Genomic DNA, 25,964 nt, shown 5'->3' on the forward strand with positions numbered 1-25,964 from the left:
TATTTAGTGTCCATTAGCTGAGTGTTATAAATGTTAGCTGCATGTACATATGTTATACACATTATACACACATATACACATATGTGTATACAGTATAAACGTTAGTTGAATATATAAAGCGCTCTACCCCATCAGTCTGGGAACCGACAAAGCTGCTCTTGAACTAAGGAAACTGTCACATGCGCGTGTGTGCTCAGTCGCTCGATCAGGTCTGACTCTTTATGACCCCACAGACTGGGATTATACCAGCAAGAATACTGGAGTGGGTTGCCATTTCCTACTCTAGGGGATCTTCCTGAGCCATGGATTGAACCCGAGTTTCTCGCATTGCAGGCGAATTCTTTACCACTGAGCCTCGGGGTAAGCCCTATGGAAACTCATCGGTAGTTAAATAACCCATTCTGGAATTTTGCTGAGAACCAGTACCAATCTTATTGGTTTGCAGTTTCCAGAATTCAGAGTATGTTTTTCAAGAGAGAGAGAGAAATGTTCTGCACGAAAGAGGAGAGAGGCCTGAGGAGCAGATGACAGGGACGGTCACACGGAGAGGCAGGGACAATTAACACCAGTTGAGGTGAATTCAGCGGTCTAATTTCTGATATTAGCAATTAATCTTCAAACAACCAGAAAAGTATTATTTTCTAATAGTAATCCCTTGTCTCCTTTTAAGAAATTCAGAAATTAAAAAAGTAAAATCTTAATTCTTAGTGTTTTCATATAATGAACAAACTTACAATTTCAAAGGCTGAGTAGCACCATAGGGCTTAATAACCCATGAAGCAGACTCTATGCAGTTCCATTTTAAAACAGGTCTATGACCCTTAACCTCAAGAAAGAGCAAAAGCCTATCCTGTCCTCAACCTTTTCCTCTTCAATCCCTCTGCCACAACTTTCTTTTTCCATGGTCTCCATGCTCACACTTTAACCTCAGGCCTTCCCTTGTAGCTCAGTTGCCAAACAATCTGCCTACAATGCAGGAGACCTGGGTTCGATTCCTGGGTTGGTAAGATCCCCTGGAGAAGGAAACGGCAACCCACTCCAGTATGCTTGCCTGGAGAATCCCATGCACTGTAGCTTGCCAGGCTCCTCTGTCCATGGGATCGCAAGAGTCAGACATGACTTAAGTGACTAAACCACCAGCCAACCACCACCACCCAACATTTGGAGTCCCATTCTCCTGGCTCCCCCAAACTGCACTGAGGTAGCATTGCTGGAGCACACCCTCCATTTCCAAAGCTCCTGGCCTATTTGACCCACCATTTGCTCGCTGACACTCAGAGCATAACCCTGCTCCACGTGCATGGAGGGAGCCCCTGCGTCTTCCAGGCCCTGGACTCCACTTCACAGGACACCGTTCTTTTTCACTCTGCAGCTATTGTGTGGCCCCTGCGACGAGGCTCTTCTCACTTCTGTAAGCTGCATGTCTTCAATCCTTTCTGGAATTCTTTATATGAAATGCACTTGTGGCTGCTGGTCATACTTATTAGTTTCTGAATGCAGGAATTTATTGGTCTCAAAAATCAAATGTGGTTCCGAGAATGGACTCAATCCTCTGTGTCAACAGGAGGTGGAGAGCAGGCAGAACCCTCACCTATGCTCTTTCAGCCTCTGGGCTTCTAGTAATGCCACCTAAGAGGGTGTTCGGGCCTCCCAGGGGGCTCAGTGGTAAAGAATCCGCCTGCCAACCCAGGAGACATAAGAGACATGGGTTTGATCCCTGGATTGGGAAAATTCCCTGGAGGAGGGTATGACAACCCACTCCAGTATTCTTTTTTTTTTTTTTTTCAGGTAAATCCACAGTTGCATTTATTTATTTTTTTTTCCATTTATTTTTATTAGTTAGAGGCTAATTACTTTACATCATTGCAGTGGTTTTTGTCATACATTGAAATGAATTAGCCATGGATTTACATGTATTCCCCATCCCGGTCCCCCCTCCCACCTCCCTCTCCACCCAATCCCTCTGGGTCTTCCCAGTGCACCAGGCCTGAGCACTTGTCTCATGCACCCAACCTGGGCTGGTGATCTGTTTCACCCTAGATAATATACATGTTTCGATGCTGTTCTCTTGAAACATCCCACCCTCGCCTTCTCCCAGAGTCCACAAGTCTGTTCTATACATCTGAGTCTCTTTTTCTGTTTTGCATATAGGGTTATCGTTACCATCTTTCTAAATTCCATATATATGTGTTAGTATACTGTAATGGTCTTTATCTTTCTGGTTTACTTCACTCTGTATAATGGGCTCCAGTTTCATCCATCTCATTAGAACTGATTCAAATGAATTCTTTTTAATGGCTGCCACTCCAGTATTCTTGCCTGGAGAATCCCGTGGACAGGGGAGCCTGGCGGGCTGCAGTCCATGGGGTCACGCAGAGTTGGACACGACTGAGCAAAGCACAGCAGTAAGAGGATGTCCCTTTTAAGTTACTGAGTCAGACTGAATTACCATCAACTACAATTATCTTTTTCGTGAAGAAATCTATCCTCACTATATTCATATTCCCACCCCCCCCCCCCCCCAGCCTCTTGCCATTTGCCATTCTGATCATTCTGCCACTAAAGACATCTGTTAACTAAAAATTATCAGTTTAAAAAATAGAACGAATACTGGGCTGAAAAAGAAGCACAGAATTACAGACCCCTCCCAGTGGACAGCCAGTTCAATGAGCCACAGACATCCTTGCAATCCAAATACTCAGTCCATTAAAAAAAGGTTTCCTCGGGACTTCCCTGGTGGCCCAGCAGTTAAGACTCCGAGCTTCCACTACAGGTGACACAGGTCTGATGCTGCTCAGGGAACTAAGATCCCACATACCGTGTGGCACAGCCAAAAATAAACAAATAACAACACAACATTGTAAGTTAACTATACTCCAATAAAATTAAAAAAAAAAAGTTTCATCCACAAAAGCATCACAGTGAGATCTGCTAACTATCCTGTGAAATCAGATCTCCTCACCTGCAACTGATTCAAAAGTGCACAACAAGACTGGAGGGGTGGTGGGCAGGGGTCGTGCTTCAGGAATGTACTGGTTCATCATCACGACTTACTTTTCTGTGGGCTTGGAAACATCCCTTTTATTTGTTTTCAATGAAAGGTTAAGAGCAGGTACAGGGCAAGCACATTGGGGAGGGAGGTAATGAGGCAGAAGGGAGGAGGGGAGGTGGGAGGACAGGCAGGGAGTTCCGACCCAGGGCCGACGTGGCTTTGCACTGCTTCTCAGACCCCAACCCAAGCCCGGCTGGTCCAGAGGCTGTGTGCAGAGTGCGGGTGTGGAGTGGGCTTGTACCTCACTCTCTCTCCACACTCTCCCCGGGGGGTAGTGCAAAGCATGAACTCCAGAGTCACACACACCTGCATTCAGATCCCAGCATCATCCCTGACGACTGATGGTCTTTTGCAACTCATTTAACTTCTCTGAGATTTAACCTCTGATTTGCAAAGTTGAGACGGTAACTCTGAAGGTGACTATAAGCCTTCAGTGAAATGTCAACAGCCTGACACTGTATCTGGCACAGAGCAGTTGCTCAGGTGTATTAGGTTCCACCCTTCCCCGACCCGGCCTCCCCTTCACCACTGTCCGGGTCTTACCCATGAGGCCAGATCTGCCTGGAGGACAGGCGGTGGCAACACTAGTTGCTAATATTTACTGACTGCTTACTACATGTCAGGCACTGTTCTAGGAACTTTATGTATATCTAATAATGAAGGTGGGAGGAGAAGGGGACGACAGAGGATAGGATGGTTGGATGGCATCACCGACTCGATGGACATGAGTCTGAACAAGCTCCAGGAGTTGGTGATGGACAGGGAGGCCTGGTGTGCTGCAGTCCATGGGGTCGCAAAGAGTCGGACACGACTGAGCGACTGAACTGAACTGAACTGATTTAACTCTCCTGATGACCATATGAGATAGGTACTGTTATTACCCTCTATGAATAGAAGCTGAGGCCCAGAGGGGTTATTTCACTGCCGAAGGCCCCACAGTGAGCCTGTGACTTACCACGATTTGGACCCAGAGGGTCTGGCTACAGAGCCCAGCTTAAACTGCCACAGTAGCAACAGGAGGCCCCGACGGGTACCGAGGTCAGGAGCAGAGAGTACAGAGAGGAGTGGCAGGGACCCCCTGACGCAGGAGCAACCCCACGGCAGCGGGGCGCCGGAAGGCCTTTCTCGAAAGCTGCTTGAAACAGGTCCCGCCCTCCCTCAGGCACAGCCGGCTCCTATAAAGGGCTGGCCGCGGACGGGCACTCGGCTGCCCACTCTACTCGGGTGCCTCCAAAGTGCAGCACCCCTCACAGCGGCCTAACTTCCGAGCAAGAGGTGAACCTCACACACGCCCACCCACACCCACCCAATCTACACGGCACTCACAGAGCCCACCCTGCATCCCAACGGACGCGCCTTCACTAAGTTCAAGACTGCTCGTTCCGCCAGAGCTGGAACGCGTGCCGTCTCTTCAGCTGTGCACCAGAGGATGTGGCTGGTTTGAGTTTTTAAGAGCCACAATGAGAGCAAAAATGCTTCTTCTTAGATGCTAGATTCACAGTCAGTGAGGCAGAACTCTTCTTCCTGCAAAAGGCCCCCAGAATCCACCAAGGAGAGAGCAGCAACGCCCTGCCACCCTCACCGGGGCTTGCACGTGCAGACCGAACAGGCACTGGCGAAGTCAGCGTCTCTTCCCTGCCGAGCACACGGAGCTAACTCCTGCCAGTTGGGTATCTGTGAGATGTGCCTCGAGGGTGTGGGCAGCTCCATCATCCCACCCACTCTCCTCTGCATCTCCTCTCCGCTCTGTGGTCAAAGACATTAACTGTGGCCTCAGTGCCCACCTCCCACGGCTGCAGAGGGGGCCTCTGACTGCACATCTCTGGACCAGCTCTTGACACGCTGGCCTTGAGTGTGAGGGAGGGACCCCTCCTCCCTTCCATCCACCCATCAAACACTTACTGGGAAGTCAGTCCTCTACTTAAAATTTACCTACAACCTCTCTGACCTTGACAGGTAATAAACACTGTGTGCGTGCTCAGCTGCTAAGTAGTCTCCAACTCTTTGCGACCCCATCGACTGGAGCCCACCAGGGTCCTCTGTCCATGGGGTGGGTTGCCATGCCCTCCTCCAAGGGATCTTCCCAACCCAGGATCGAACCCAGTCTCCCACATTGCAGGCAGATTCTTTACTGTCTGAGCTGCCAGGGAAGCCCAAGAATTCCTGAGTGGGTTCAGTTCAGTTCAGTCATTCAGTCATGTCTGACTCTTTGCAACCCTGTGACCCCATGGACTGTAGCACGCCAGGCTTCCCTGTCCATCATCAACTCCCGGAGCTTGCTAACACTCATGTCCATTGAGTCGGTGATGCCATCCAACCATCTCATGCTCTGTCATCTCCTTCTCCTCCTGCCTTCAATCTTTCCCAGCATTAGTCTTTTCAAATGAGTCAGTTCTTCACATCAGGTGGCCAAAGTATTGGAGCTTCAGCATCAGTCCTTCCCATGAGTATTCAGGATTGATTTCCTTTAAGATTGACTGGTTTGATGTCCTTGCTGTCTAAGGGACTCTCAAGAGTCTTCTCCAACACCACAGTTCAAAAGCATCAATTCTTCGGCACTCAGCTTTCTTTATGGTCCAACTCTCGCATCCATACAAGACTACTGGAAAAACCGCAGCTTTGACCAGACGGACTGTTGTCAGCGAAGTAATGTCTCTGATTTTTAACATGCTGTCTAGGTTGGTCATAGCTTTTCTTCCAAGGAGCAAGCGTTTTTTAATTTCATGGCTGCAGTCACCACCTGCAGTGATTTTGGAGCCCAAGAAAATAAAGTCTGTCATTGTTTCCATTGTTTATCCATCTATTTGCCATGAAGTGATGGGACTGGATACTATGATCTTAGTTTTATGAATGTTGAGCTTCAAGCCAGCCTTTTCACTCTCCTCTTTCACTTTCACCAAGAGGCTCTTTAGTTCTTCTTCACTTTTTGCCATAAGGGTGCCAGGATCTCTGTTTGTTTCCAACTGGAGTGGGTGGCCCACCCCTTCTCCAGGGGAACCTTCCTGACCCAGGAATCGAAGTGGGGTCTCCTGCATTGCAGGCGGATTCTTTACCCGCTAAGCTGCCTGGGAAGCCAGGAAAGCCCTTAGACGGTACTTACTACAGGCCAAGAAGAGCCCCAGGGGCTTCGTCCAGATGACTCCACGCATCCTTGGTACAAGCCTCCAGGGGAGACACCATCATCAGCTCCCTCTATGGGGGAGGCTCACCGACGGGCTCAAGGTTTCGCTAGCAGGTGACAGGGCAGGATGTGAAGCCAGGGGGGTCTACTCCAGAGCCTGGACTCCTATCGTTTCCTTGCTCTTATCATTCTTCAGAACTTTGACAGGATGGGTGAAGGGGGAAATGGTTCATCTATATTTGAGTTCCTCAAATTAAAATCTCAACTCTAACATTCCAATTTGAGTTTCATTTTCTATGAGGGAGTTACACAGTATCTTTCATTTCATAAGTGGGCTTCCAGAAAGAATTGTGAATTTCAAAGGTACAGGTCTCCCTTTCAGGGAGAACGGCTGCCTTTGCAACACTAACCAAAGCTACCTGTCTGATCTGTTGCCTTAAGAAAATGAATTTTCCCACAGACGCAAAAGAAAACTTCCTGCCCACCGTTGTGAGCTTCAGAGGCTCTTGGCTCACTGGAGCTCAGGCTAAAACACGATTCGACAAACAAATAGACAAGCACAGGAGGGCCCAACTTTTCCGTAAACCTCCTGTGCGTAAGAAAGCGCTTCCAGATGGACACCTGGGGGCAGCTGCTGGCCGTCCATCAGCAGAGTGTCTCTGCATGGTGGTGACAGTAACCCGGGAGGGGTGGGGGCGGCAGGGGCGTGAGACCTGCAGCTATCAGGGCAAGACCGAGTATACTGTCATAACCACTCACACACGGTCTTACCACGTGGAGCAAAGACGAGATGAAGAGAAGCACTAACTGAGCAAGGCCACCATCAAATGCATCACTGTTGTCATCAGTGTTTACCGTGGACTACGCCGTTGCACAGGTGATCTCATTTAATTCTCCTAACACATGAGAAAACAGAAACTGAAGCACAGAACTGTTAAGTAACTTGCCCAAGGTCACACAGCGAGCACGCTGAAAAGCCAAGGTCTGTTACTTCAAAACAGGTTCCACAGCCTGTGATCTATGTCTCCAAGCTTAGGTTTTTCGAGCAAAAAAATGTGAGCTGAACATCCAAACCAAGGGAGAGTTACCAGCATCCTTTGACAACCTCCCACACACCAAGCTCATTAAAAGAAAAGCCATCAGTTTTATTTATCAGCTCCTCCAAAAGTCCTTGCTACATGTCTTCTAAGTTCTTCCAGTTACAGCAGAAAATACCAAGCAAATTTATACCCCATCGTAGTACACACCACATCTCAGGAACATGTTCCCTCTCTTCTGTTGTAAAGAATTAAAAGAATTATGTCGTGTTTGTTTCAGATTTCTGGCAAGGGTCCTAACTCAACAAGTGTCTGTAGAACGAGTGAGGCATTTTACTAAGAATTTGTCATTCTGAAATAAACATTAAAAAAGGAACAGCTGCATCTAAAACAGGTGGTTATGATGTATTAAAAAGTTTTTTATTTTTTAACACAGATTTTTCTCACACTGATTTTGCAGATGTGTTAGTACACTCTGAAGGCACACACTCTCTGTAACAGACAGGCCATGATTTAGGAGCCAGTTGATAATCAGCAGCAACTCCTTTCCTCTTAAGGTGAACAGATTGTATCCAACCACAGTTCCAGCCAAAGGGAGACTCCCATCACTAAGGTTAAATACATACACTCCAAAACACAAACTCTCCAAAGACTGACTGCTTCCCTAGTGACATTTTAAAAAATGATCTTTCTTTATTTCGTAAAAACATCAACTATGAGAAGAGACTGTGAAGATGGCAAAGATTAGCACGTACACCTACACGTGTGGGGAAACAACAAATAAAACCGACATGTCACAACTTCTCCCAATCTCATTCTCCTGGGATCCTTGCCCTGGGTAGAAATTACGAGCTGGGAACAACATAAAACCTCACTTATTTGCAAACCAAGGTCAAGAGTCACATCAACACAGACTCACTCTCTAAACTCTGTACGCAGAGCAGCAAGTGCAGGTCCCGTCCAGTAGGTGGTGCTCTCTACCGCACTGTGCCTCACGAACAGTACAGTATATCAAAATGACAACAGCCTGGTTTTAAGATGATTTGTCTCTTGAGGATATACATTTGGTTTAAGTTTCCACTGCAACGTTAAAGTTCTTAAGATAGGTCATGCAGATCAATTGCTCCTGTAATCTGAAACTCAAAAGAGCAAGTAATATCTAAACAAGGGGGGGGGTGGGCGGCCCTGAGCTTATAAGGCTCTCTAACAGCCAGGAGACAGTCAGCCTGGCTACCTCTAACCTCCTCATCAAAAGTGCTACCTTGTCCAGTTTCTGCTTCACATCAGCAGAGAGAAGAGCGAAATTAACTGTGGGCGGCACAAAGGGAAAACATACATTCAACTTCCATACTGCTTGATAGATGCCAATAATTTACACCCAACAGAAAACACTGCTTGATAACATTTGAACCCGCAAAGTGTAAGTGCTTTGCTCTATTAAAACACACCCCCCCCCTTATTAGTGAAAACAAAAGCAAAGGAACTAATGTGTGTTTTATCATGAAGCTCTGTGAAAGACGGCTTGGTAACAAGATACACAACGTTGCCTCCAAAGTCATCTTTCAACTGAGTGAGTGGGAATAAAATGCAGAGCATGCCAGCCTCGAGCAATAACACAAATGTTCAAATTCCAAGCAAAACCCAGGGCCTTGTTTCATCATTCCCAGTCCTCCTAAAAATATAGATTCTTTTCCCTCATTATGGTCTTCTTTGGTGTAAATAAGGCATAAAACTGAAAGTGAAAAAAAGGCAAAAATATTATTTCAAGGAATAAGTTACAAAACATTCTAGCAATCTCTTTGCTTGAAAAAAATGAAAATAAAATTGAGTTGTTTTCAGGATTTAAAAGAACTGTAGCAAATTGGTAACTCCTAAGTTTTATAAAATGCGGATGAGCCTGATAAAAATTGATCATTAAACTTAAATGTTCAAAATAGCAGAAAATAAGTTTCTAGCATTGGGCTGGCCAAAAAGTTCATTAAGGTTTTTCCATAACATGTTATGGAAAAATTTGAATGAATTTTTTTGCCAACTCAATACAACATTTGCTCGAGAAAAATCTGTGTGTAATAATAACTAGAAAAATAATGGTTAGATCCTGAGCTGTATACATAGATCCTAAGAATCAAATTATACCTTTTCAGTCTACTTTTAAGATTTATTTACTGTTTTATACTCAGACACCTAAATATTTAAAAGCTATACTTGAATTTCATATTGAGAACTCAGCTGAAAGCTTTAAAAGTAAAACAAGTATATATAATTTAAATTCCTTTTAAACAGTTTTTCAGATCATTAGGTAAAGCGTTTGAAACACTATGCAGAAACAATTTTCCATTCATATCCTAGCAACAAGTTTCAGTTAAAATCACATATCAATTTGTAAGCAATAAAATTGTCATCAAAATGTAATACTAACCATTCCCCACCCAAACACATAAACTTTTAAGGGATATATATAGTAGCGCATCAAAGAAAGGAAAGCAAAAATGTCTATACATAATAACTGCTAAAGTGATATCTTTTTACACTTATTGTACCATTACATTAAAAAAAGGACAAATTTCCCCAAGAATTTGTATGAACAACTAAAAATATTATAATATTCACAATATGCAATTGTGAAGTTAATACAATGACAATGAAATTTAAATCAAATGTTAGACTAAGTTTTTAAAATTTTATTTGTATTTATACTGCATATTGTGATATATTTCAATAATTAAAAGAACTAAAATATTTTTCCACCTTTCAAAATTAGGAATCTCCATATACACTAAAATTTAATGCTTCTTTTGTAAAAAGTAGTTTAAATTTTCCTGGCAACTACGTATAGACTTTGTGTTTTAAATAAAAATACATATGTAGGTTTTGTGCCCATAATTGGAGGGGGACATTTTGGGGACTCCCAAACAATCAGTATGGTTCTTGAAAAAAAAAAAAACCAAAATTTCATACATATTGAAGAATTCATATTTAGCCCTTATTCTCAATTATAGCCAAAGTCTTTATTCTAGAGCCACATAAATAACCATTCTTCTCCCTGAAAATGAGTTTTCAGAGAAAACATTATTAAATGTTACATCTGACTTTAATAAGAGTTTCCCAATTTGCTTTTGCATGTTTATTATCAAACTCCAATCATGACTTTCCCAAACTTATTTATACTTTCACACAAACTTCCAAAGGTTTCCCAACTTAAATAAAAGCCCACAAAAACTGTGGGAAATGTTTCGCTTGAAAGATAAAAGGAAATTGGTTCAAATGTACATTTGCAATAATCAGTGTTTACTTTCATTGCTCAAACATTCAGCTTACGGCACTTTCAATATCTGCATTCAACTTAATTTTTTTGTCTCGTAAAAAAAAGTGGGGGAGGGAAAGTAGTTTTCTTTCCTCCCATTTTGCTCTCAAAATATAAACTCATTTAATGCAAAGCATTCCTGAATCAGGCATGTTTTATACTAAAATCATATCTAGTCCCAACAGCATTCATATTATATACAAAACACTATTTCTCTCAAAACTTCAGTCTGAATATTTTATAAGTCTAATTTCACCTTTCTTAATAAAGTGAAGACATTTTACTATGTAAGAGTAAATGAAAATACCAAAAGAACTGATGCTACAATACTAAAGTGGAAGGAAGATAAGTATTAACTCATTTACTTGGAAAGGTGAAGGGTTTTTCTCTAAGTGTTCCTACTATAGATTTTGCACTATATTTATTAAAATATGACAAATCTTTAACCTGGGAACAATTTACCAGTTAACATTATCTACTAAAAGAGGAAGTATACTTTGGATAAGTAAAACACTGGAAACCATTTGTGCTGCCCTTGTTTAAAGTTGCTTAGAAAACTGGGCTATGTACTTTTAAAAATAATCATTAAAAAGAGCCTAAAGAGTAACTGTGATACAGTTAATCCACAAGCCAACTGATGCCACTTAATTCTAGAGACAGAAGTTTGTCTCTCAAGGGGGATCTAAGACATCCATACAGTAATACACGTTAAAGGTAATGAAACTATAAAGACATACTTCCTAATAGAATGAACACATTTTAAGGTCTGTATGATCGGCAATAGGAAAGTTTTGGGTTTTTTTTTTTAACCGTTAAAAAAATCCAGACAAGAGAATCTGGTTTTGAAGTATGTCACACCTCAGTTCCCCAACCACGAATCCCAGTTCATTTTTTAAAATGAGGTCTATTTCCTGTAATTTTAGATATTTTAGAGTACAATTATTTTACATTTTTATGATGCCTTTGGGGTATCATTACAAATATTTTTATATGTTTAAACTTAGGAAAGTAAAATTAAGTAATAGCTTCTCTTAAAGGGAGCTGTCAACTCTCTCCTGAACAAAAATCTTTGTTTTAAAGCAATCTAGAGATTTATATCCCCAGTAACCATAGAAATTAATCTTAAGCTTTAGGAAAAAAACTGCATAAAATGCTCTTTAATTAAAATCAGAGCTCTGCTCTTAGAAATAAGGACCCTCTTTTAAAAGGAAAGAACTTTCCACAGAGTAGAATTGTTTTTACTCAAGGTGGCACTCTTTGTGATAAATTAATCAAACATGTTTAACTGACTCACGAATCTGTGTGCACAGAAAGTTAAACACTTTGTTGGAAAGGAAAGGATTTGCTGAAAACTTTTAGCTAAGAAGAGAAAGTGAAACACACAGGATCCAAACAGCATTTGTAGATTATCTAAGTGTGAGCAGGAAAGGAGACAGCAGGGCAAAAGAATTTAACAATAACAATTAGGAGAATCACTCAGCGCGGAACTCAACTTTGTTTTCATAAGGAAACTGAAAATATCATTTATGGTGCCTTCATACAAACAACCATCAACGCGTCATAACTCAAATTTCACTCTTGTGAGCACGATCCCTTTCTATTTCACTTGTGCTGAAATAGAGATGCGTTCTGAATTCTGCTTATCACACACAATTGAGAAGTTTCTTTCAGTTTTAGAAACCAGTCAGGGGTGCCTCGGGGAGTCGGCAATGCTCTTCCCTGCACTTTTCTTCCTGAGTGGTCTGAAAGAATGCGTGCATTTCAAACTCCTCAAACATTTTTAAAACGTCAGAGTTTTCAAGGCTTATGAAATTCAGGTTTTGATGAAGTCTGTGCACAACCAAATCTGATTAACTTTCATGAGATTTACATTTTATAGCTTCGGGTTTTTCTCTGTATAATGAATCATTTTAAAAGCTAAGCCACATTGTTTCCATTACATTTTGAAAAATCCACCCATTTGGACTTTTCTAAAAAGAAGACAAAGACAAAAAAGGATCAGAGCTTCATACAAAATCAGGAAACACAGATACCGATTATCATGTCAAGAAATAAACATTAAATATTTGTAAAGTGCTCATACAGTATATTGTAAATCCTAAGTAAAGTCCAAACTACAAATGTTTCTCCTTTTAGACAACCAAAGTCTAGGAAAAGGCCTAAAATAGGTGTTTCTCCACATGAGTTTCAGCACTGCTAAGAATGCTAAACATTTATCACCATCTTCTCTAAGCAAACCCACTTTTTGGAAAAGACACAGGCATTTCCTCCCCCGACTGTCCGCGGCTAATTTCAGGGTCCTACAAAGAAAAACTTTCCCAAGCATTTAAGGGAATCAAGACCTCTTGGTGTATGTAGTAAGCTGCAACAGGACAGAAAATGATGAGGAGATGTAAATGATTTAACACCAGAATGTGCTCACCTTGGTTGTTCCAAAAACTATCCCAACAACAACAACAAAAAAGGTGTTTTTGCAAGAGGTGGAGGCGGAGATGACAGGAGTCTAGAATTTGAGTTCAGATACTAGAAAATGACACATTTTATTTCTTCCTATCTTTGCTACAGGCTGGATACTTCCAAAGCAATTAAGCCCCAACTTAAGCAATACATATTATATGTCAATGAGCTGTTTGCACTTTTAATTCAATCTGTAATAATCAACATGAATAGAAATCTAAAACAGCTATTCTAAGGCATCAATAGGAGATGATATTAATAATGGTTTAAACATTATATCAAAGCATGATGCTGTTTTGAAGCTTTTACAACTTGATGTTGAGTAAAAACAAAATATCAACATTCTATTAGAAGTATAGTTGAAATAAACTTCATTCCCCTCCAATATCAACCTTAAAGATAAAAGAGCCCCATTTTCCTGGAAAACAGAGGAACTGTAAAGAGGTTCATGGGCTTTCAGCCATTCACTATTTGTATATTTTTAACGCTTCTCCTTCTTGTTCAAAAACATCAAGGTAAATACATGCTCTTTCCTTGTACCCCCTTAAGCCCACAACCCAGGGTGGCTTGTTTAGGACTTTATCCAACAGGCAAAGCCTTACACTGGGGTCAGGCACTGCGGGCCCGTGGAGTTGCTCTGAGAGTTCTGTGACATGCACAGGCGGGCACTAAGGGGACAGTCAGAGTAAGACAGTCACACAGTCAGACAGCATTTGTCAACCAGCTACCCATGCATCAGCGCAGGACGAGTAGCCCACACACAGACTGCAGCTGGGCTCACAGTGTGCCCGTGGTCCAGTCCTTTCTCACGCTTCCGTTTCCTCACTTGTATTTCAAATGAAGGGGCTGCATTCTCTGATCCCCAAGGTCTATTTGAGCTCCAAAAACTTCACGACTTCTTGCATTTGACTGAAAGCTGAACAACACATTTTCAAGTGATTTTTCATATTCAAACTGTGCTTACTTTACAAAGAAATAATTCAGCATTTATTTCTGATTTCCTACTACAGGGCTTCCCTAGTGGCTCAGATGGGAAAGAATCTGCCTGCAAGGCAGACCTGGGTTCGATCCCTGGGTTGGGAAGATCCCCTGGAGGAGGGCATGGCAACCCACTCCAGTCTTCTTGCCTGGAGAATCCCATGGACACAGGAGCCTGGCGGGACACAGTCCAGGGGGTTGCAAAGAGTCGGACACAGCTGAGCGACCAAGCGCACACAGCACTACAGGGCAGAGCACAGTCCCTACTTCCACACACCTCATTTCATCTTTACAGAAATCTTCTAATAGGATCACCTTTACAGTTTTAGAGGTAAGAAAACTGAGGCTCTGATATACTAGAGCTGGCAACTTAGATCTGCCCAGTTAACTATCCACGCTCCTTCCATACATCCCGTGATCTCCCTGATATGGTTAACAGTGATAAATAAAGTGATGTGATGAAGTGATAACATTACGTTGAAGCGTCCACTGAGGGATTAACACTCAAGTCCTGTGTATGTTTATAACGCTGTGCTGGGCACCGGGCCAGATATACACAGGAAGAAAGCATGTCCCTGTCCCTGTGGGCTCTACCTTACAGAATCAAACCATAGAGCTCTATGCCCTTCACTGTAAAAAGCCATTAAAAACCCTACTACGTGTTAGTTAGTCATGTCCGACTCTTTGTGACCCCATGGATTGTGGCCCTGCCAGGGGATTCTCCAGGCAAGAACACTGGAGTGGGTTGCCATTCTCTTCTCCAGGGGATCTTCCTGACCCAAGGATCGAACCCAGGTCTCCCACATTGCAGGCAGAATCTTTACCGTCTACACGTCATGAAATGGGGGAAAGGAAAGAGTCTAGTGGATTATAAACACAGGGAGAGAGTGATCTTTTTTTTCTAAAAAAGGGAGAAGATGGACGATTTGATTGGGTCTCAGGTAGGGCTGCACAGAGTCGGACATGACTGAAGTGACTCAGCAGCAGCAGCAGCAGGTAGGGCCAGGTAAAATCTCTCTCTCTGCCCCCAGTCCTCTTGGCAAACTCTTCAGATGAGTCTAACGGACAAGCAGGCTAAGAACCAGCAATGAGGAGGGCGCCCTGGTAAGCAGAGTCTGCACTCAGACTGCCTGGATCCAATACCGGCTCTGACAGTCACCAGCTGGGTGGCTCTGCCCAGATTACTTAACCTATCTTTGCCTCAGTTTCTCCTTTTGTAAAAATGGGAAAAATAACAGTATTAGTACATACCACACATCTGTGAGAGTGAAATGAGTTATTTTCTGCTCAGCAAAGTACCTGGCATATTAGAAGTCCTATGCATAGACTGGGAGGCCTTGCACGCCCAGTGAAGGAACTTCTGTAAGCCAACAGGGCTAAGATTCTCTCGTACCACCATGGCAAAGGAGCCTGTATCTGAGAGGACCTAACAGCCCCTGGAAGAACCAATACACAGAAATGAATTCCACAAAACCAGCAATTGAGCCAGCGCAGGGCTGTGTTGGTTTCTGAGGACTGTATCTGCCATCCCAGATACAGGACTGAGGAGTTGGCTAGGAGAGTGGATGATCACAGACATGCAAGTGGACCACTCACTGCCCTGGCACCCCCTCAGGCTCCCCAGAGCCAGGGGAGCCACAAGGACGACAAGACTCCTCCAACCCCTGCCCCCAGTACCTGCATCAGGAGGCCAGCTCGGAGTGGCTTTTGGAGAGCGTGACCTCTGATTTAGCTCCCAGGGGCTCAGGCTGAATTCCCGGGATTATTGCACAATATGCCAATAAAGAGCATGGACTTCCAGTTTCTAAGATGTTTATAATGAACCATCAGTGCAGAAAAACTGGGGGTCACCAGGGATGGGAGTAGGACTAAGGAAAATCAGAAAAAGCTACATCGCCATTCAACTCAGGCAGCGTCAGCCAACCCGGCCCCGTACCTATAAAGGGCACTTTATAATTCAAAAACATCCACCGGTATCAAAACATCTATTCACACACTCACTAGTAAACTCCGCACCAGGTATGGTTTTATTCTACAGATATTAACTCACTTAATTCTCCTTAATCTATGAGGTGAAGAGTAGTATTATCCCTATTTTACACATGAGAAAAGGAGGGGCAGCAAGGTTGAAAACTGCCCATGGTCACTCGGCTAATAAAGCATAACAAGATTAAAACCTGGATGATGTGGCTCTAGAACCTTTGCTCTCAACTTACGTTTATACTCCCTAGAATTTGTAAGATCTGTCAATCAGAAATGAGTTCACCGGCCCTCAGAATCACCCTGTCATAGCTTCCTGAGATATATCTATTATATCTAGAACAAAATGTGTATTGTGCCTGCTGAGTTACACGAAGACTAACTTTATCTTCCAAGAACCAGACCATAAGGAAACAATATGCTATGGTCTGAACTGAGTTGATGCTATGGTCAGGAGAAAGTGTATCCCTAGGTGTTCACATTTGGGGTCTATGGTACATGTCAAGGAGAGGTGCGATCACTAGCTGCTGCAATGAACAGACGTCTTCTGCTAATTAAAACAAGGCACATAAAACTTCAGCAACAATACGAACTGGGGAAATCACGTAATCACTCTTTTCTATAAAAGGAGAATTCTTGTTCCATAGAACCTCAGTGCATGTTGTTTTCACCACATAAATTTACAACTAGTTTACACACATCTTCCCTAAATTTGCAAGCTTTTTTAGAACGATTTTTCTCTGAGGGAAATACTTCCGGGTTTGGGGGGCGGGGCAAAAAGCAAATAGATCTGAAGCCACTTTTCAACTTCTCTGCAAAATAATACTGGAAAATAAACCCATTAACAACAATAAATCTAAATGATACTATTACTGCCAATATATTGGAAAGGTCTCCCTACTAGACTTGCTGTATTCTCAAGCACTTAATCTCATCCTTTTATGGGGAGGGGGGTGGGCAGTATCTTCAGTCCCCAGTACAATGACTGGCATAGTCCCAGAATCACACAAACATCTAGTAAATTGCTAAATAAATGTAAGTTTATGTGTCCGGACTATATAAATCATTGGCCCAATCTATTATCAAAGACTTCCTAACCTTTCCAAGAAAAACAGTTCTGTGATAGCAGCTCACTGGTACATAATGCTGTTGTTAGGACAAAACAATCAAGTAATATACAGTCAGTCAGAATAATTAGGAAGGATAATAAGAACAATTTGTTTATATCCATAGAGGTATAGATTAGTACTCCAAAATATGAGGCAAATAGCAAAACAACTTAAGTTTAAAGAAAAAGATCTATGTTTCACACCAGATGAAAAAAAAAGAGAGAGAAAAAGATAATGGTCAATCAGAAACAGCAAGCACTGCCAAAGACTGCAAGACTTCCTTCTCTGAAGGCCTTTAGGAAAAGACACTCACCAAAGGGCTTCAGGTTGTTTTTGCAAAGGACAGAAAGCTCACCTAGGCAGCTTATTCCAGCTCTAGAATTCCTTGGCTATTGCAAATGTGGCAAAGTAGACAACTAGGCCGAACAGGCAAGTGAGGGAAAAAAAGGTGCCACTTCTTGGCAGGAGAATAACAATTTGAGGCTATCATGAACTTACATACAACAAACATCTAAAAAATTTATCCCAGGGCCTAACAAACTTTCCTTAAGAGATCTTTTCGTTTAAATTAAAAACAGTAGCTTTATTAATGCACAACCCATTGCGAATTTGAAACACAACTCTAAGCCATACCTTGTGGACTGGAAAGCCATAATTGTAATGTGGAATGAGACCAACTGAAATCAATATAAGAAATTTGAAGTAAGTAAATACTTTCCCCCCCTCCTCAGGGGGGTTAGTATGAAACGTATGAAATTACAGTAGTACGAAATTATTAATTTTAAATTATAAAGTGGAATCGAAGACTTCAAAATATTCATAGATTTTTTTCAAAGAATTTTGGAAGCAAAGAAAGCCATACCATGCCTTGGGAAAGCTTACCTTTCAGAAAAACAGCATTTAATTTGCTCTGCTGCTCGACTATGTTGCACGCAAAGCCGCAGCAACATGGATCTCACTGAGCCCTGCGCTGATTATAAATTGGTGTTTTCAAGTTCACAGGTATTAAACTGACTGGCTTCTCCACAAACATGCATTATTTAATAGCTAACCTCACTTAATTATTAAACCTGAACCAGGTAAGAACAGGAACTGTGTCAAGTTACCTGTATACCACAAGACTCTGGCAGAGAGAATTAGGAAAATTTCAACAATCACTGGGCAAAGAATCACTAGCAGCAGAATATCACCTTCAAGTCATAAGAGCTAACTAGTGGACACTCAAAAACGTTTGCTAATGAAAGAATAAAGGAATGTTCATTCGATAGGGGAAATGGCTTTTCAAATTTTTTCCAAATAAAATGACTGCTGATTACACCAGCAGTTACTTGTGGATTCCACCCCACTGCCCGCATTCCAGATGGGTCACTACCCCTGCCATTAGGATTCCCGCCATGGGGATGAGTGTGAGCAGACACAGCACAAGCACCAGAGACTGTGTATCAGCGAGCTGTCCTCAGTGGGGTTTAAAGTGGGTCTTTCCAACACTTGGCATTTGAAAAAAAAAATGCCTCTTCAACTACATTTTAAACTTGTTTTCTTAATAATCTTATTCTCTGCTAATCATGGAATTTGTGATATAAGCAGAATAAAAAGAAAATAAAACAACTCATCATCACCTAGAAACACAAACTCTTTTGCCACTGATATATGATCCATTTTATACACAAATTTCCTTTATGTAAGGAACCACATTATATATACAATCTTATATTCTACTGATTTTCAATGACACTACAATAAGCACTTTACCACACAGTTAAAAAATCTTCTAAAAATTATTTTGATGGCTATATAACATTTCATTGTTTAAATTTACCATAATCTGACTATTTCTCTACCACTGGATAACTGAACTGCTCCTTCTGACTTTCCACAGGATAAATTATGCTATAAAGAACATCTTTCTGCTAAACCATACCAGTCTATTTTTGTACGCTGAATCTTTATCTGATTTTGTAATTCCTTAAGACAAAGCCTTAAAAGAGGAATCACGAGCTTGACAGTTACAAAATCTTTTAAGATCCTGACGCATCTTGCCAAATGGTTTCCCAGACGGGGAAAGGAGTTACTGCCCTCACGCGGCACCCCAGTCCTAGGCACACAGCAGTCCACCAGCAGGCCTGCCGACACTCCCCTCCCTTGGTCCCCTTGTTCATAATGACTGCTTTTTAAAACAGTAAACAACACAATTATCTGAATACCATTAAACCTGATTTATTCTGCCTCAAGTCAGTGATCATTTTCCAAATACAGGGCAAAATAAGACCTTGGTGTCCTCATCCAGAAAATAGAGTCAAGACTAACCCATCTGTAAGGTGCTTGCTGAGCGCCAACGTTTTGCAATTCTTTTTTTTTTTTTTTTTTCCGTTTTGCAATTCTTATCTGTCCTTGGGCAGATACCATGTGTGTAGGTTCACGGGACATGGAGAGAAAAATAAAACATAACCTACTCACTTAAAGCTGTTCAGCTGTTGTTCAATCTTGTTTCTCTTGGAGCAAATCAGGAACAATAACGCTGCAAATTGGAAATACTTAAATACAATTGCCATACTGTTTTAGAAAAAGAAAGATAACATTCACTTCTGGTATTTAAATACATAACCTAGTTTTTGATTTTCAATTCAGGCTCCATAAAACAAGATGCCAACAGCTGGAAATTCTGATTCAAAATTATGACTTCACAGAAAACCAGATGCTATAGCAAAGATAAGGCTTCCTGGAGAAGTGTAGCATTTTAAGAGGCAATCGAAAATCTGTATTAGATTTTCTGTAGAAAAGCAGAAACCTCCAGGATACTAAGCATTAAGCATCTGCACATTAACAGAAAGGTGAAGCTGCCAATCTGAGGTTCATATTTCTTAGCAGCAATACAGCCTATTTATATGATGCAGGCACACAGACCTCTATGCCCTATAGGTGTAATATGCCTAAAAGTATCTGCCAGATACCTCAAAACCACTGCAGGTAAAAAGAAAACAAATGACAATTATTTTTTTCTAAGCTTTTAAAATTACATTAGGATAAAAGGTACCAAAAAAAATTATTTCCGTGGAGAATTCAAGCAGAACCTTATTACTTGAAAAACAGTAAAAGTTTCTTTAAACAACAGTGTAATTGGGAAAACAGAGAAGAAGAACTTAGGGTAAGTGGTATAATCATTGTTAGCAAGACAGCTACTGAGTCAAAAACTTTACCTGTAAAAGAATATTTTATTCTTGAAAATTAAAAATGAGCTCCAAAGCATATAGTACTACTCAGGAATAAAAACATTTTCCCTTTGTATCTTTTCAAAGAAAATGTAAAAAATGAACAAGTTCAGATTTTACACAAAAATTTTACATGAAAAAAAATTTTTTTTCCTGGATCAGTGAGAAAATATATATTATGTTCTTCTTGATAGGAGTTCTGAGTTGAGCAGATGGAGGTTGGGGACAAAACGCCACAGCTCTTTGCCTCAAGAATCCTGAAGCAATAGTCCACATGGCAGAGGGATGGATACTAGGAAACACAGGATGGACTGCTAAGGTGTATCAGGCACACATAATTTTAAGGATGTCAATTTCTAGGGCTTCGACATTTGTGTATACTCTTTTCTGAAGTGACTCTTCCTGCGAATCTGTTGCTGATCCACATCCTGCTGGTCTACTTTTCCATAAGCCCTACACAAGCACCTTTTCCGCTTCTAAAGTCAGAGCTCCACCATACCTGAAGCTTACTATGGTGCACAGTCCTAGACATAAAAACCTCTAACAAAGGGACACTTAGAAATCCTGGGAATGACACTAATGACTGAACAACAAGCCCTTTCACAAGCTTGGTGGGGTGGGGTGGGGTGGGGGGTTCCAACATTCCCCACTCAACAAAATTGACGGAGGATCTAACTCAGTTGTCATCTGGCATATCATTTTTAAAAGTTCTGATGACAGTTTGGGCTTGTAACGCAGAGGAAGTTCAAAGAACAGAGAGGAGTGGCCATGCTAACACAAAACTCCTTCCATTCTTGTCTGTTATGTGTGCAAACAAGGTTTCCAAGGTTTCTCAGCTCTTTGTCATAAGAAATGAAAACTAAGAATGCAGTTGATATGGAATACTGTTATGATTTAGAAAAAAGTAACATTCATCTCCTTGCACATAATCCAGTTTAAAAAAAATCTGTTTCCTTAAGAGTCTTTTCATGTCAAATAACATATTTTTTTGTTTTAATACATGTACACTGATAATAACTGCCAAAGTAACTAAATACAGAATAATTCAACAGAGAACAATTACAGCCTTTTGGTTATCACTGGAAATACTTTAAAAATTAAATTTCTACTTGCATACATATTTCTGTTGCAAAGTAGAAGAGAATGAGCAATAAAAAATTTCAGCAATAACCAAGGATAGGATATTACGTGGGGGAAATGAAATGGAGTTTACAGAGAAAAAGAAAGACTGTAAAATTTATGACTATAAAAAGGAATTTTTAGGGATTTTCTTTTCAACAAATGATGGTGAGCATCATATGTAGTATTTAGATTCCATGGGATACATTTAAAAGAGTGACCAAAAGTTTAACTTTAAAATGTCAATTTTTATAGCATGCTCGAAATTATATCCTTTGCAGCTATTTAAAGTTATAAAGAAAAAAGTGTAGATGTCAGCTTGAAATATATGAACAGAGTTACTTAGCTTTGTCCAAAATTCTTTTAAGGGACAAAGAAACAAAAATATTTAATGGTCATTTGTTTACAGGCCAGTATGGTGAACATACTTAATTATAAATAATTAAAGTTTTGTGAAGTAAAAACACAGGGACACTATGAAACAGAGGCGCCCAACCTAGACTGGGGCAAGGGGGAGAAGGTTTCTGCCATGAAAGGTAAGCATCAAGAGGATAAGGGACTGTGTCTGTCTTATTCATTCTTATATTCCCAGACTCTAGAATGAATGAGCAAAGGCAATGCTTGAACTAGGAAATAAATAAATTAGCCTGGCAAAGAGAGTGGGAGGAAAAGTGCTCAAGACAGAAGGAATGGCACCTGTAAAGGTTACGAGGCAGAGGAGAACAGGAAATGTTCAAGGAATCAAGCTGTGTCCTGCCAGGCTTTACAATCTGTATTAGAGATTTTGTTTTAAAAAAAGAGTATGTATAGGAAGGAAATATTTTAATCAGGTTTACTTTTAATATATTATTATTTCTCAGAAAAAAAAAACAAACCTGTTCCTAATCAGCAAGAAGAGGGAACTCATTCATTCACCCATCAAATATTAACTGCATATCTGTTTTATGCCAGATACTGTATTAAGCACTGAGGGTACAGGAGTAATCAGACAATGAAACCCTGAGAACTTGTAATTCATCAAGAAGTACTGAAGAGAGTAAAAAGACGAGCGAATCAGGAGAGGAAGAGAAAATACTTGCAAGCCACATATCTGACAAAGGACTTGTACTCAGAACATATCAAGAACTCTCAATCTTCACACTAAGAAAACAAACAACTCAATCATAAAATGAGCTAAAGACATGTACAGATTCCTCACTAAAGAAAGCAGATAGGTATGTGAAAAGTATTCCATACCATTAACTAGGGAAATGCAAATGAGTAGTGAAATATCACTACACACCTATTAAAAAAGTAGCTAAAATAAAAAATACTGACAATACCAAGTGCTGGTGAGGTTTATGTGAACACCTAGACCTCCCACGCTTTGCTGGTGAGAAAGCAAAAATGTACAGCCGCTGTGGAAAAGAAGTTAGCAGTTCATCATTTTTTTAAACAGCCTTGTGTGCTCAGTCGCTAAGTCGTGTCTGACTCCTGGCGACCCCACAGACTACAGCCCACCAGGCTCAGACTCTGTCCATGGGATTCCTCTGCAGGAATACTGGAGTGGGTTGCCATTAAACAGCCTTACTGAGATATAATTCATAAAGTATACAATTCACTCATTTAAAGTGTGCCATTCAACGGTTTCTAGTATATCCACAAGTTGTGCAGCCATCACTTCCATCAATTTTAGAATGTTTTCATCACTCCAAAGATGCCATATCCATCAGCAGTCACTTCCCATATCTACCCAACCTCCCAGGGCCAGGCAACCATACTACGTTCTGTCTCTACAGATGTCTCTCTTTTGGACATTTCATAGAAACACAATAAAAAAACAAGAGGTCCTTTGTGACTGGTTTCTTCCATTTAGCATATTCTCAAGGTTTATCCCTGTTGCAATAAGTATCAGTACATTTCTTTTTACTGCCAAATAATATCGACTATATAGATACATCAGATTTTATTTACCCATTCCTCAAGTTGATGGACATTTGGGCTATTTTCACTTTTTCCTCATTATGAATAATGCTGCTAAGAATATTTGTACACAGGCAGTTTTTTATAACATATAGTTATCACATGACCTACAGTCCCACTCCTGGCCATTGGCCCTAGAGAAACAAAAATTTGTTCTCACACAAAAACCTGTACACAAATATGCAGCAGCTCTACTCATAATTGCCAAAAACTGGAAACAATCTAAATGTCCTTAAGAAGAATCATGGTACCTCCAAGTACTACTACCCAGCAATAAAGAAGGAACTATTAATAAATACACACCTTAAATGAATCTCAAAGGCTTTATACTAAGATTGAAGGCTTTGTACTTGAGAAAAGAAGTCAGTATCAAAGGATTACATGCTACATGACTCCATTTACATAAAATTCTCAAAAACCAAAACTACGGCAAGAAAGAACTGGTTATGGGTGGAGGGGGTTGGCTACAAAGGGATAACATGAGGGAGATTTTAGAGGTAGCAGTTCTGTATTCTGACTAAAATGGTTATATCAAAAGAGAATATATATGTATGTATATATACATTTATGTTGGTACACATATGCATATGTGTATCAAAACTCAGAACTGAACTGTAGAAAAGTCCAATTTATTGTATGTTAACATTAAACTAAAATTAAGAAAAAAAGAAGCCAACTAGAAAGATACATAGACTCTCCTAGCACGTTATGCTCTAGTCCCCAAAGTAAGCATTCCGTATTTACTGCACACTGACTGTCTATCAGCCTCCATACCAGAGAGCCGACCACAGAACAAACAACTCTGGCCATCTGAACACAGATGTAAAAGTCCATATGGGGGGTGTTTTTTACTTTAAATACTAGCTGGCCTCCCACGACTGCTTAGGAGAATTATGAATAATCATCAAATAAATGTGTCACAGCTGACATGCCTTCTAGACTATAAGACATAGAAATGCTCAAGTGAAAAGCATCTGCTTCTAGGACTTTCAACTTGGGGCTCAAATCCCGAACCACTGTTGTCTTTTTGTTTTCTGTATGTTCATGGTGTCTTGCGAGTCTGTCATTTGGGTCTCTCCATTCCCCACTGAAGCGGCTCTAAAAGAAAACTGCCTCTTTGGACATCACATTCTCATCTCTCATTTATGCTACGTAGCCTGTATTTCCCTTTAGATCATCCCAAACATAGTGTCCAAACTCAGTGAAAATCCAAGAGGTTTTGGTGTTGCAGTCAGAAACAAACCATCACTTTAATTATGTAGGTTATATAGGCTTCCCTAGGCTCAAATGGTAAAGAATCTGCCAGCAATGTGGGAGACCTGGGTTTGATCCCTGGGTTGGAAAGATCCCTGGAGGAGGGCATGGCAACCCACTCCAGTGTTCCTGCCTGGAGAATCCTCATGGACAGAGAAGCCTGGTGGGCTACAGTCCATGGGGTCACAAAGAGCTGGACACGACTGAGTGACTAAGCACAGCACAGCACATATACAAAATTAATTATTTTGAAACAAAGACTAAGCCCAACACTTCAGGAGACCAGAAATATCAGGGCCGTTCTGAAGTCAAAACAAAAAAGCTGGTTTGTAACAAAAACTGAATTAAACTTGGGAGTCAAAAGATCCCAGTCTGAACGATCTTGGCTCTGCTTTCAATTGAGCCAGATTCTAAACAGATAATAAACAATAAATATAACACATTAAAAAATAACATATAAAAGATAAGTCTGTCAATAAAGTATATTTGTTGTTCAGTCACTGAGTAGTCTCCCAACTCATTTGTGACCCCATGGACTGCAGCATGCCAGGCTCCTCTGTCATTGGGATTTCCCAGGCAAGAATGCTAGAGTGGGTTGCCATTTCCTTCTCCAGGGGATCTTCCTGACCCAGGGATCAAACCCTCGTCTCCTGCACTGGCAGGCAAATTCTTTACCCCTGAGCCACCTGGGAAGCCCCAATAAAGTATATCAGATGGTGATGAGTGTTACGGAGAAAGATAAGAAAAAGCAGAGTAAAGGAAGGGAAATCTAGGTAGAGTGTGGGGGAGGAGGTGAATTATAATTTTTAAATAGAGGGGTTAGGATGGCCTCATTGACAAGATGACATATAAGGACATGCTTAAAGGAGAGGAGCTAAGAGTCATCCAGACAGATATTCTGGGGGAAAGCATTACAAGTAGAACAAACAAGTACAAAGACCCTAAGATAGGAGTAAGACAGGAGTAGACCTAGCATTTGCGATGAAAAGCAAGGACACCAAGGGTCTACTGGACCTCCAAGCAACATGTCAAGTAGGCAGTACAACACAGTGTTTGAAGAAACATCTGAGCTGGAAATAAAAATTTAGAAGTTAGTAGAATTCAAAAACACACATGCATTGTTCTTCAAACAAACATTTAATAAGTCGACTATGTGCCAGGAAGAGTGGGAGAGGGAGAGAGACAGAGAGACTCGCCTCACAAAATGCTCTTGCAGTTCAACGCCAGCTTAACCAGAGTGATGAGGGAGGCCAAGGAGAAAGACACGGAGGGTGAATTCCCAGTCACGGTGTTTAGAAGACATCAGTCAAAGAAAGATTTAGTGAAAAACTAAGAAATATTAAATCTGATTCCTAATCTACAAGATGAACTGGAGGACTGTG

The 25,964-nt window shown here is 41.1% G+C and overlaps 1 protein-coding gene across 3 annotated transcripts in view; it reads right to left on the reverse strand.

Moving 5' to 3' along the window:
- STX18 (syntaxin 18) overlaps nt 1-25,964 on the reverse strand; it is a 107,485-nt gene that overhangs the window by 47,674 nt on the left and 33,847 nt on the right. The window contains exon 1 of one of the 3 annotated variants that reach the window (XM_070458125.1): nt 17,921-18,027. The exons of the other annotated variants lie outside the window; for them this stretch is intronic. The gene's annotated coding sequence lies outside the window, so the exon portion shown is untranslated. Of the gene's footprint in view, nt 1-17,920; nt 18,028-25,964 lie in introns of those variants that run through there. 3 annotated transcript variants of the gene reach the window in all.

This window comes from Odocoileus virginianus, chromosome 29, assembly GCF_023699985.2.
Source record: "Odocoileus virginianus isolate 20LAN1187 ecotype Illinois chromosome 29, Ovbor_1.2, whole genome shotgun sequence".
NCBI lineage: Eukaryota > Metazoa > Chordata > Mammalia > Artiodactyla > Cervidae > Odocoileus > Odocoileus virginianus.